Source organism: Galeopterus variegatus, unplaced genomic scaffold (genome assembly GCF_000696425.1).
Source record: "Galeopterus variegatus unplaced genomic scaffold, G_variegatus-3.0.2 Scaffold45, whole genome shotgun sequence".
NCBI classification, from domain to species: domain Eukaryota; kingdom Metazoa; phylum Chordata; class Mammalia; order Dermoptera; family Cynocephalidae; genus Galeopterus; species Galeopterus variegatus.
The window spans coordinates 964969-977008 of NW_007726156.1; the positions used below are offsets into that span (position 1 = coordinate 964969).

A 12040-nucleotide genomic window follows, 5' to 3' on the forward strand; every position below is an offset into this window, starting at 1 on the left:
TATTATTTTATCTAGTGTCAAGTGAGTTTTTAGTTTTGGTCTAAACAACTCTCAAGACCTCACTGAAAACTCCATGAAGACAGAAATCCTTTTTATATGTTTCATCATCGTTTTCCAGATACTCTGAACAGTGCTTCGCATGTAGATGGTGCTTAATAAAATTGTAGAATGAATAAATGAATGGTGGATAAATGGAAAAAACTAGAGTTTGGATGTAGTAAGGACAGTCTTCCCAAAGCATGCCCAATTTGTTCTGGTTGAACGTAGGCCATTATCCCTCATTTAACCCTGAGAGAGGGGAGTTTCCCTGAAAACATCCCTTCCAAAAGGGTGTCCTCTGGGTCAAGGTGGAGAAAAGCACTCTGGACCAGTGACACGGAGTTTGCCCTTGGGAGCCCTAACCCTCAGCCTTAGCCTACAGAGCAGACCCCATTCTCCCTGACATATACATCTAACAGAAGTCAGGATTCCTCAGCCTGAAAGCAGAGGGTGGGAAGAGGAGTCACAGGGTCCTTCAGTCTGTCCAGCTGCTTCCAAACAGATCTGCCATGGACTATATCATAATTCAAGGTGCTGTACTTCATTCGTTTGTTCAACAGTAACATTAACCACTGCACTGCGAAGGCAATGGCCACCTGCTACAGATATAGAGGAGAACATGTCAGACATAGGCCTACTCTCGGGGAACTTAGATTCTTCTAGGGAAGGATCTAGATCCTTCTCTGTCTCCAGAATCTCTGGAGAATGGGGTTCCAGAGATAGTCATACTTGCCCTTTCTGTCACACTGCCCTGCTAGTGTCCTCCTTCTGCTGCAGGTCAGGAGAGTGGTGAGTGGCAGAGGAGCCTCATGCAGGCCTCTCCCTGTGCCATGCTTTTGCCTCAATGGAGTGGGGGGCGGAGGGTGTCTTTGTATTCACCAGCCTCACGCTCTGAGGGGCAGAACTGGAAAGTCAGTGTCGGGGATGGAGAAAGTGAGGGCCCTGGAGGTGGTCTTCTCCAAGACGGTAGGGACATCACACATGAGGATGTGCAAAACCCCTTGATGTGACAAAGGCAGGGAAGAGGCTGCTGCTTGGGCGGTGGATCGTCTCCACACTTCTGAGGGAATTACAAAGTGACAATGCTCTTGATTCTTTCTCCTTCTGCTGCACAGTTATCACGGCCTGGAAGAAGCCCCTACTCTGTCCAAGTTGTGTGCCTATTATGCTTCTCAAAGGAAGGGAGGAGAGCCCAGCAAATTGGTCTCATATCCAGAGTGGAGGGTCACTATGGACAGTGAAGACTGGGTGAAAATTCCCCACTGGTCCTGAGGGCAGGCAAGACCCAGGTGACCTCTCTCCTCCTCCCTATGCTCCCCAGACCCGTTCTTCCCCCTCCCCTGATTCAGGCACTGATGGCTCCCTGTTTCCTCAGCCCACGCATCTCCCATCTTCCCTGTCCTGCCCAGGTAGGTTGGCCATTCCAGCTATCCTGTCACCAACACTAATGCCCTTGTCCTCTTTTTTCCTGCTCATCACCTACTTAGTCCCTTGTAACCATGGGACAATAGAACTATCAAGATTTTTCCACTTCTGCTCCCAATCTGTTGAAAATTGTAGGAAAAAACCCCTGACATCCGTGCTGAGGAGTTCCATTATGAATGAAGGATTTCCAGCTCCAGCTGGCTCAGAGGACTGCTTGGTGGCACTCTGGCAATGAGCATAGTGGCAGCTTTTGAGCTCCAACTTTCTTTCCTCCTTCGCCACTCCTTCTACTCTTGCTCGTGACCCTTCATTGCCACATGCAGCTTCCACCACCTTGAGCCCAGCATTCTTCTTGGGTTTACGAGATCCCAAACCAGACCACACCTGGTCAGAACAAAGATGGTGCCTGTCTCAAACTGAGAACCAATTAGATTCCATCTCCTAAAAATTAAGAACTGGAACAAACAGGGTCCAATTAATCCATTTAGGACCCTGGAGCTAAACAATTGCAGACAGGCAGAGAAGGCTAGAGAGAGGCAGGTGCACAAGGAGAAGTAGAGATGGGAATCGCTTGCCTCCCAATAAATCCTCACTTGTACTGAAGCTACTCTGAATAGGTTTCTGTTCCAAACGATGACATTTTCTTTCTTTCTCTTTTTTTTTTCCTTTGGCGAATGACCAGTACAGGGACCATACCCTGGACCTTGGTGTTATCAGCACTACACTTTAACCCATTGAGCTAACCTGCCAGCCCAATCAACTGACCTCGGCAAGGGACCTTACCTCCTTCCAACCTCAGGAATGAGGCTGAGGTCATCAAATTCCAACTTCCCCCAATTTCAGTCCTCAAATATGCCTCGAAGCATATCATCTGCTCCCTCACTCATCCTCCCTGACTCCAGGTCAGAGAAGGATGGGCCCTGACTCTTCCACGCACATCCCAGTGCATGAGGTTCTCCTCCCTCCTGCCTTTGGATCCATCGCTAACAGTTCCCTTGTCTCTTACCACTGCTCCACTGGCTCCTTCCCAAAAGCCTATCAACGGGTTAAATACCTTCAATCCTAAAAATCAAAACACCATTCTTTGACCCCGCTTTTCTCCCAAGCCACCAATTCATCTCCTTCCTTTCCTTTTGTTTAAAAAGGAAAAGCAGCATGAGATGGTGGAAAGAGCACACAATTAAGAGTCAGGAAGTGAAGATTTGGGTCTCAGCTCTACAATGTTATTAGAGCTGAGTGACTTTTAACAAGTTGCCTAACCTCTCTGAGCTTGTTTCCTCAGCTGGAAAAATAGTGATGAAAATCCCACTCACTGTGCAGACTTATTGTGAGAATTAAATGGGTTAATTTATGTGGGTAAGAGGAGCCTAACACATGGGAGGTGCTCAATACATGTTAAATCAGAAGAGTAATTTATCTTACTGCTCCTACTTGCTACCTTCCATTCAACCCCACTCAGGTGCAGCCTAGCTCTGCCTTCACCTGCCCGGGCATACTGTTTTGTAATGACTCAAGTCAGGCCCCCAATGACTTCTTATTTACTGCCCCCAGTGTGGGCTCCACATGCCTCTCTGTAGCAGCTGAGTTTGAGTCCTCAGGCCTGCTTCTTCCGGCTCTTCCCCTGGCTTCCCTAGCGAAACTCTCGACCGCCCTTCGTCAGTCTTTCCTTGTGGGCATCTCTTCTTACCCTAGGTCTGCATAGACTTCTCTCTTCACAACTTGTGCTAACTCTCCTCTGAGGCATCTCACCTCCCTTCATGGCCTCAAGTATCACTAGTGAATGAACGAGCACCAGATCTGTGCCTCTAGCCCTCCCTCTGTTCAGAATGTCCCTCTGACCCCCACCACATGGAGGTGTACACATGACAAAAGCTCCTCTCTTCTCCCCCTGCCATGCAACTCTGCTCCCCTTTCTGTGTCCCTCATCCTGGCTCCACCAGGCAACCATCTGGCCAAACCAGAAACACTGATGATCATTTTCTTCTTCTCTCAGCCCCAGTCAGCCACCTTCCATTTGCGTTCTGCAAAACGTTTTACAGTTTTGTTTTCTTTCCTGTGCCCTGTGCCAGGGACGTGGTCTGGATCCTCCCACTGGTCTCCCACTCAATGCCCTGTCCATACTGCTCTCCATTTCTTCTCGGAACATTTACCACCCCCCACCCCTGCAGTTAGCAGCCAGGAACTCTGGCTCCAACCCATCTTTCCACCTCCATTTTCTTGCATTCCCACAGATGACTCCCACCTTCCAGCCACAGTGGATTTCTTGCTCACCTCCAAGCCTTTGCAGTGTCCTCTTGGTCTAGGAGTCCCCTCCCCCAGCCCATGCTTTTATGCCTGGAAATAACCAATTCATCTTCAAGGCTCTGCTCAAAGAGTCTGTCCACTGAGAGCCTTATGTGACCTGCCTCCCTATACATCCTCGCACAGAGGAACACCATGAGTGTCAGGTCCTCTAACGTCCTGGACTCTTTTAACTGCTTCCTCTGCCTGGAAAACTTTTGTTCTAGCTTTTCAACAGGACCAGTTCCTTCTCCTGGCCAACCCAATGTCACAGCTGTCCTATCTAGAGTAGACCCCATCTCTGCTCTGTTCCTTCTGCAGTCCCTCTCCATCACATAGACTTTTTTATTTCCTTCTTTACACTTATTACAAATCCTGAGTGTCTCCTGTGGCCAGTTAGGCTCCCTGGGAAGCAGACTCTGAGATGGAGTTTAGCTCGCAGGAGGTGCATAGAGGAGGACCTTGGAATCAGCACCAGCTGAGGGGAGGGAAGGAAGCAGGAGTGGGCATTGAGAAGCCAAACTCTGATGCAGTACTGATGACAGCCTCGGTTGATCCCACAGGAAACTCTGGAGATAAAATGTCTTGCGTTGGGCTGAAATGCTGGGTTTATAATACCCTGTCTGCACCAGCCACTGGATGGGGGCCTCACTCAGAAGAAGGACGTGGCCTCGGGAGAGGCAGCCCTCTGCATCTAGCATTAGAGACCCTCCCAGTTTCTACTGAGCTTTTGCTCACTTCTGCATTTTGTCCAAAACATTTTTAAAAAAAATTTCTGGAGCTAAGAATGGATATAAAAATACAAAGAAACCCCCTAATTTTTGGAGATAATTAAAACTGTGATTTCCTTTTTCAGGAGTTTTTAAATCTCTTGGCTCAAGGGCTTTCTTTCGAGTCCCCATCTCCACTAGCCTCGTCTCTGGCCTCCAGCCAAGGTGGAAAGAAGACAATCAGGCCCTGGGCTTCCCTCCAACCCTCTGCCCCTCAGCCTGGCCTGGAGTCTGATTCCCACTTCCTTCTCTAACTCAGAGCCCCAGCAGCACAGAGTCTGTGGTTTAGGGGAGATCAGCAGGAAGAGAGAAGACTCAGGCCAGGGGCTCTGAGAGGACTGGAGAGTTAGGGCCTTAGCTCCGTGAAATCCTCCTTTCCTTCTGTCTCTCTCCCCAGCAGATGGAGTCAATAAGAATTATGCTGAAGCTCTGAGTGGTTCCAGTGCTTATTGAACAAAGGAGGGAGAAAAAAAATTTTATTCCCCCCCCCCCCCCCCCAAAGCTGATGAGAAATCAGCAAAGCCTGGTGCAGGAGCTCTTGGATATCTTCCTTTCTTGTCTCTGTCATACCTGGCCTGTCTCTTTAGATCTGTCCTAGCAAGTGCCTCTGAACCTCTTCCTGGTTACTCTCCAGGCCTCATCTCACCTTGGAACCTCCAGAGGAGTGTGTCACATGATGTTCCAGGGCATGAGGTCATAGGACGGGATGAGCATGGAGGCTGAGCCTGGGACAGAACTATGGCAGGCAGCCTCTGGGCTACCAGACTCATGTGACAAGCTTTCCTGTCTCTGGACCTCTTTGGGCCACCCTGCTTATCTGCAGGTAGCCCCCACATGAGGCATTGCATTACACATACACACATCCCAAAATACTGATGAGCACCATCTTTTTTCCTGAAGCTTGGATGGGGAGATGGAGATTACATTGTGCATCAAATGCCAAAACTTCCCAAATACCCCCTTTTACCATCTACAGATTCCCCAAATTTCCCTTCCTTACATCAGCTACTCTATCTCATCTCTCTCGGCTGCTGTTACCTTCCCTTTCCTTGCAGCCCCTCCAGCTACATACGGAGACCTCCAGTCTCCTTCCCACACAAGCCTTTCAAAATCGGCATAGATACTCCACTCAGAGGCCACAAAGAAAACAACGCCCCACACTTGGTACATGGCAATGAGGACCTGAGCTCACTCTGCCCCACAGGGAGGCAGTGTCCTAGCACTTGAAGGGCCCCAAAGCCCAGATTCAGAGTGCCCTCTACACCTTTTGACTGCTCACCAAGGCCTCCACTTCTTTTAGCAGCACCACGGCTGGGGAGCTAGTAATAATATCCTGTGTGATTCCTTTTATATGAAATTCAAGAAAAGGTAGAAATCAGAACAGTGGTTACCCCTCCAGTGAAGGAAGGGTCCCAAGGTAGACTTCTGGGGTTCTGGAGATGTTTTATATCTTGATGGGATGGTGGTTACATGGTGTGTGCACATATCAAAATGCATGGAGCTGCCTACTAAGAATTGTGTACTTTACTGAATGTAAACTACAACTTAGGAGCAAATCCTACCAGAAGAGATCAGAAATGCCTCCAGGCCAGAGAAGTAAGTAGAGCCAGAAGTGAGTAGCTACAGGGAAAGAGCTAGACAGGTAAGAGAGGTGGACCTGGGATGCCAAGCACGGGAAAGAAAGAGCAACGAGGGAGAGGAAAAGAGAAGAGTGGGTAACAGCAGCCAATATTCGTGGTGTGGTTGGCGGAGTATGGCAGCTTGGACGGAGAAGTCAATCGACCTTAAGAGTCTTCAAACCATTCCTTCATCTTTTAAGGACTAGGGTCTTGGGAGGCATTGGCACTTCCAGGGGATTAGCTGAGATACATAATAGGTTTTTGTCAAGCAGTAGGGCTGACGTTTGTGGACACACAGGGTGATGGGGATGAGGGTAGGTTTTCTGATATCCTATAAGTAGACCTCCCTGAGACTCATCACCTTGCAGAAATTCATTACATATATGTGTGTGTGTGTGTGTCTACATATATAATTTATTTCTTATTGCAGCATAATTGATTATAAATATCAATAGTTGCAGAAATTGTGAGCCGAAGAGGAAAGGGCTTCTCATTGACTTTTCTGGCTTCTGCTGCTCATAGGAACTAAGCTCACTTAACATTTAGAGTTTGCAGACAGCTGAAATGTGACATGCGCCACTTAGAGCAGGGCTGACGTTGATGTACAGTGTTAATATTAAGCTCTAAGAGGCTTCTGTATGTTATCCAAAAACGGGAATAAAACTGAGCAAATTCATTTCTTCTTTTCAAAAATAGATGGTTTTTAAAAGTGATGATTCTGGCCTCAAAATCATAGAACGTATCCCACATCATTGGCATGAGCAGCCTTCTCATGTTCATGGCGAGTATGGCAAGTGTGTGTCCTCATTCATCTTAGAAGAGTCAGGAAGGTGCAACTCTTGAGGGAACTCCCTGGGGGCCCTAAGCAGCCTCCTCTTTTTCCTGTACCCCCACCCCTTGCCCACTCAAGCATAGCCAAACTTGGGGCTCCAGCCAAGCCCGTCTCCATTTCCCATTTTATCTACTGGCTAAGAATGAGGACTATGGAGTCAAGCAGGCTACCTGTTAGAATTCTCTCTGCACTACTTACTTGCTGTGTCACCATAGTACCTCAGTTTTCTCATCTGCAAAATAGGATAACAGTATATACCTCTTAGGGATATTGTGAAGATTAAATGAATTCAAATATGTAAAGTGCTTAGATATTTACATGCCTGGGAACTTTTAAATGCTCAACCTATGTTGTTATTTGATTATTATCATTATCCCTGAGCATGCATATTCCCCAGTGGCCCTGGCCTTTTTGCTCTTATAGACCTTGCTGGGATATCCTCTCTCTCTTCATCTCCCCAGGCAAATGCTTCCCATCCTCTGAGGCTCAGTGAATCCAGCTGGCTGCATTAGTCTCCCTCTCTCCTTATCCTCCAATAGTACAAAGAAGTCAGAGTAGGTTCAGCAAAACCTACACCTTGTTGTAGAAGGTCTTGTATTGTTCTCTTATCTCCTCAAATATGCACTGCATGAGGACAGGGCCTGGGTCTTATTTACATAGTATCTAGCCCCATGCTGGGCACTCACTGAACCTAGACATTTGCTGTCTTCTCCAGGTGATGCACTGACAGAAACCCCAGCCCTAGCTGGAAACTTCAAATCAAAGCTCCCAATAGTTCCCCTGTGCAGGTACACACTGTGGAAAGGAATCCTTTGTGTAGAAACCAGGCACAGGGGGCCCTTTTGGGAAGGGAGAATATACTTCCCTTTGTATGCAGTCCAGACTTCTCTCCTAAACTCTGTCTGCTAGACATTCCACTAACTCACATCTCAAACATAGCGTGTCTAAAACAGAATTCCTGATATTCCTACTCAAAACTGATTGTCCTGTATTCCTCTCCATCTCAATAAAGAAAGCCCTATCCTTCCTTTTTCTCATGCCAAAATTCCTGGAGCCAGTCTGGACCTCTTCCTTTCTTTCACAATCCACATTGAATCCATCAGCAATCCTGTTATCTCTACCATCAAAATATATTTTCCTCCAACCACTTTCCACAGTGGTATGCAGAGAGCTGATTGTTAAATATACATGAAATTTGCAAGCTAGGTGTTATACCATAAGTACTTGAAGTCAGCCATGACACCACAGAATTGTCAAATGCTACAAATCAGGGCTTGCATTTTTATTTTTTAAATTTATTCCAGGGAGCTGTACTACCAGACCCCCACTGACTTCCCACCCTTCCCACCTAAGCCTCTATCCTCTCTTACCTGGGTCACTGCGACAGCCTCCTACCTGGTCTTCTTGCTTTTACCCTGGCTGCCCTATAGTCTACTCTAAACATGGTGACCCTTTAAAACTCAGATTGGATTATAACTTGGCTGTGCTCAAAACTCTCCAATGGCCTCACATCTTACTCAGAGTAGGTTCCTAATTTCTAACCATGGCTTACAAGGCTCTGCTCATCTGACCTCTCACCACCTCTCTGACCTCACTCCTACCACTCTCTCTCTCTCTCTCACTTCATTCCAGCTACATGGACCTTCTTGGTGTTCCTTTAACATACTGAGCATTCCCCTGCCTCAGGGTCTTTGCACTTGCTGTTCCTTCTGCCTGGCAAGCTCTTACTCTGGATGAGTTCATGGCTTTCTTGCCCATTTCCTTCAGTTCTCTCTTTAACAGAGAGAGAGATCAGCCTGCTTACCCTATCAAAATCAGCTCTCCCTCACCCTGCCACTGCTCTCTATTCCTCATGCAATCCTTCGTTTCTCTCTATAATATCTATCACCACATGAAGCATTACAGTTATTTGATTATGTGGCTATTTCTCATCTCCCCACACCCATGCCAATTAGAATGCAACCTTCATGCCTTTAGTGCCTAGAACAATGTTTGGCACATAGTAGGTACTCAATAAATATGTTGAATGAGTGATGCTGCCCATATCCCTGAGCCATTCCCCTAGGCAGAAGAAATCACTACAGCAAAGTGGGGAAATCTCTAATACTGTACAGAGACAGTCCTCTTGGTCTCCTCAAATGCTCTAGTCCCCCTGAGAATCTCTCACAGCTAACAGGAATTTAAAGAAAATGCTTAACTGAGCAAATAGCATTTAAAGTGCTAAAATCCCTGATGAGAATGAATTCCTTAATAACACACTTTTAAAATTTTAATTTATCAATATACAATGTAGTTGATTTTCATGTCCCTTTACCAATTCCTCTTTCCCCCTTCCCTCTCCTTAATAACACAAAAATTTAAGATATAAGTTTGAAACCAGGTTGAACGCAAGCTATCTAGCAGTGTTTATAAGGGACTGTTTTCACACATTAGAACTAGAGTTTTAGGCTGAAGTCAAATATTTGATTTCTTCTTCTTCCTCTCTATGGGCCAGACTTTTTTTTTTTTTTTTTTTCATGCACGTGCCCTTTTTTTAAAACTTATTTATTTGTTTGTTTATTTATTTATTTATTTATTATGAGTATTCATGAGATACAAAGCTAATTGTCATTTCACTCTGTTGATTGTTTCTTTTGCTGTGAAGAAGCTTTTTAGTTTGATACAGTCCCCTTTGCTTATTTTTTCTTTTACTGCTTGTGCTTTCAGGCTCATGTTCATAAAGCCTGTGCCCAGACATAATTGCAAAGGAAGACATACAAATGATCAACAGATACATGAAAAATTGCTCAACATCACTAGTCATCAGGGAAATGCAACTTAAAAACACATTGAGATATCACCTCACTCCAGTTAGATGGGCTATAATCAAAAAGACGGTGAATAACAGATGCTGGCAAGGGTGTGGAGAGAAGGGAACACTCCTACACTGTTGGTGGGACTGTAAATTAGTACAACCACTACGGGAAAGAGTATGGAGGTTCCTCAAACAACTACAGATAGATCTTCCATATGATCCAGCAATCCCTCTTCTGGGTACGTACCCTGAGAAATGGAAATAATCATGTTGAAGGGATACCTGCACTCCCATGTTTATTGCAGCTCTGTTTACAATAGCCAAGACATGGAACCAACCTAAATGTCTATCGATGGATGACTGGATAAGGAAACTATGGTATATATACACCATGGAATTCTACTCTGCCATAAAAAAGAATGAAATTCTCTCATTTGCAACAACATGGATGAACCTGGAGAACTTATGTTGAGTGAAATAAGCAAAGCACAGAAGGATAAATACCACATGTGCTCACTCATATGTGGATGCTAAGAGAGAAAGGAAGGAAGGAAAGACCACGGTAGTGCATCGGTCTTACAGAGGTAGGGAACATTCCTAGAGCTACAAAGTGGACGGGGGGAAGAGGAAGAGGGGGAGGGAGGTTAGGGGATAATTGGGAGGGGGACACAGGATACAAAAGTAATTTCTGGTAGTGGATATGCTCCCAGTGTGAATCTGGCCCTCACATCATGGGCATGATGGATGACAATGAGCTTTGTATCTCATGAATACTCATAATAAATAAATAAATAAGGGCCGGCCCGGTGGCGCACTGCTACAGTGCGCCGCTTGGGAAGTGCAGCAGTGCTCCCGCCGAGGGTTCGGATCCCACATACAGACCGGCCGCTCACTGGCTGAGCGAGGTGCGGGGGCAACACCGAGGGTTGTGATCCTGTTGCTGGTCCTGGTCCGGTACGGGTGCGACACTGAGGGTTGCGATCCGTTGCTGGTCACAAAAAAAGACAAAAAGGAAAAATAAATAAATAAATAAAAATAAATAAATAAATAAATAAATAAATAAAAATTTATTAATTAAATAAAGGCATATGCATGAAAAAAATAAAGAATGGCAGAGGCCAGTGTGACAAGAGAGGAGTGGATGAGAGGGACAGTGTAGGAGATGAGGCCAGGCCACGAGACAAGAGTGTTATGATTTTCGTTTGTAAATCAGCACCTGGGCTGCTGAACGTAGCCTGGACTATAGGAGTTGGGGAGCAAGAATGGAATTGCAGAATAAGTAGGGAGATAAGGGAGAAACAGTGGAGCCTCGGACCAGGGTGGAGCTGCTAGTGGCAGATTTGAGGCATCCCTAGATAAAAGCCCAGCAAGACAGCTTATGAATTGGCTGTGAGTGAAAGAGAGAAATCAAGGAATACCACTGTATTTCTTTTTTCCCCTAATAGTGATATCATTTACTGAGATAGGGAAGTATGAGGTAAGACAGGGGTGTGGGGTGGGCACTGGAGGCAAGAGTTACATTCTGGACACACTGAGCTTGAAATGCCTATTAGACACCCAAAAGGAAACTTCAAGAAGGCAATTGGATATATAATGCTAACGTTCGATAGAGAGATTCAGGCTGGAATTGGTTGACTCAACTGATTAAGTAAAAATTTCAAATAAATACCAAGTCCTTATCATTCATTCAATGAACATTTATTGAGCACATACTATTAGGTTGAACCATGTGACACAACCATCTTTGTATATCAAAAATGGTCAAATATTGGCCAATTTCAGATTGTTTAATCTCACATATCTGAAGTGCCATGCCAAGCCAGGATTGTGAGAGATAAGGATGTATCAAGCACAGTACCAGCTCTACAGGAACTGACAGCCCGGCATGCGAAATGACATTTTTATTTAAATCTAGTAATAATAACAAGCACTTACATAGCAGTTACTATGTCCAGGAACTACAATAAGTACCTTGAATGTATTAAATCATTTAATCATCACAACAACTTTCTTTTAAATTTTAATTATTTATTATTAGCATATTCATTATTACAAATTGTGGTTTTTCTTTATGCTCTTTACCAGACCTATCACTTCCCAAACCCCTTTCCTACCTGCCCCCCATCTCTTGTATCGTTAGGTTTGTTCTCTCCTTCTGAAAGTTCAATGTATTGTTATGATCCGTTTCTTTCTTTCTTTCTTTCTTTCTTTCTTTCTTTCTTTCTTTCTTTCTTTCTTTCTTTCTTTCTTTCTTTCTTTCTTTCTTTCTTTCTTTCTTTCT

General features: G+C 45.3%; 1 pseudogene; it reads left to right on the plus strand.

Moving 5' to 3' along the window:
• Nucleotides 1–963: 963 nt before the first annotated feature.
• The window catches only part of LOC103590005, a 145629-nt pseudogene continuing 134552 nt past the window's right edge, over nt 964–12040 (plus strand).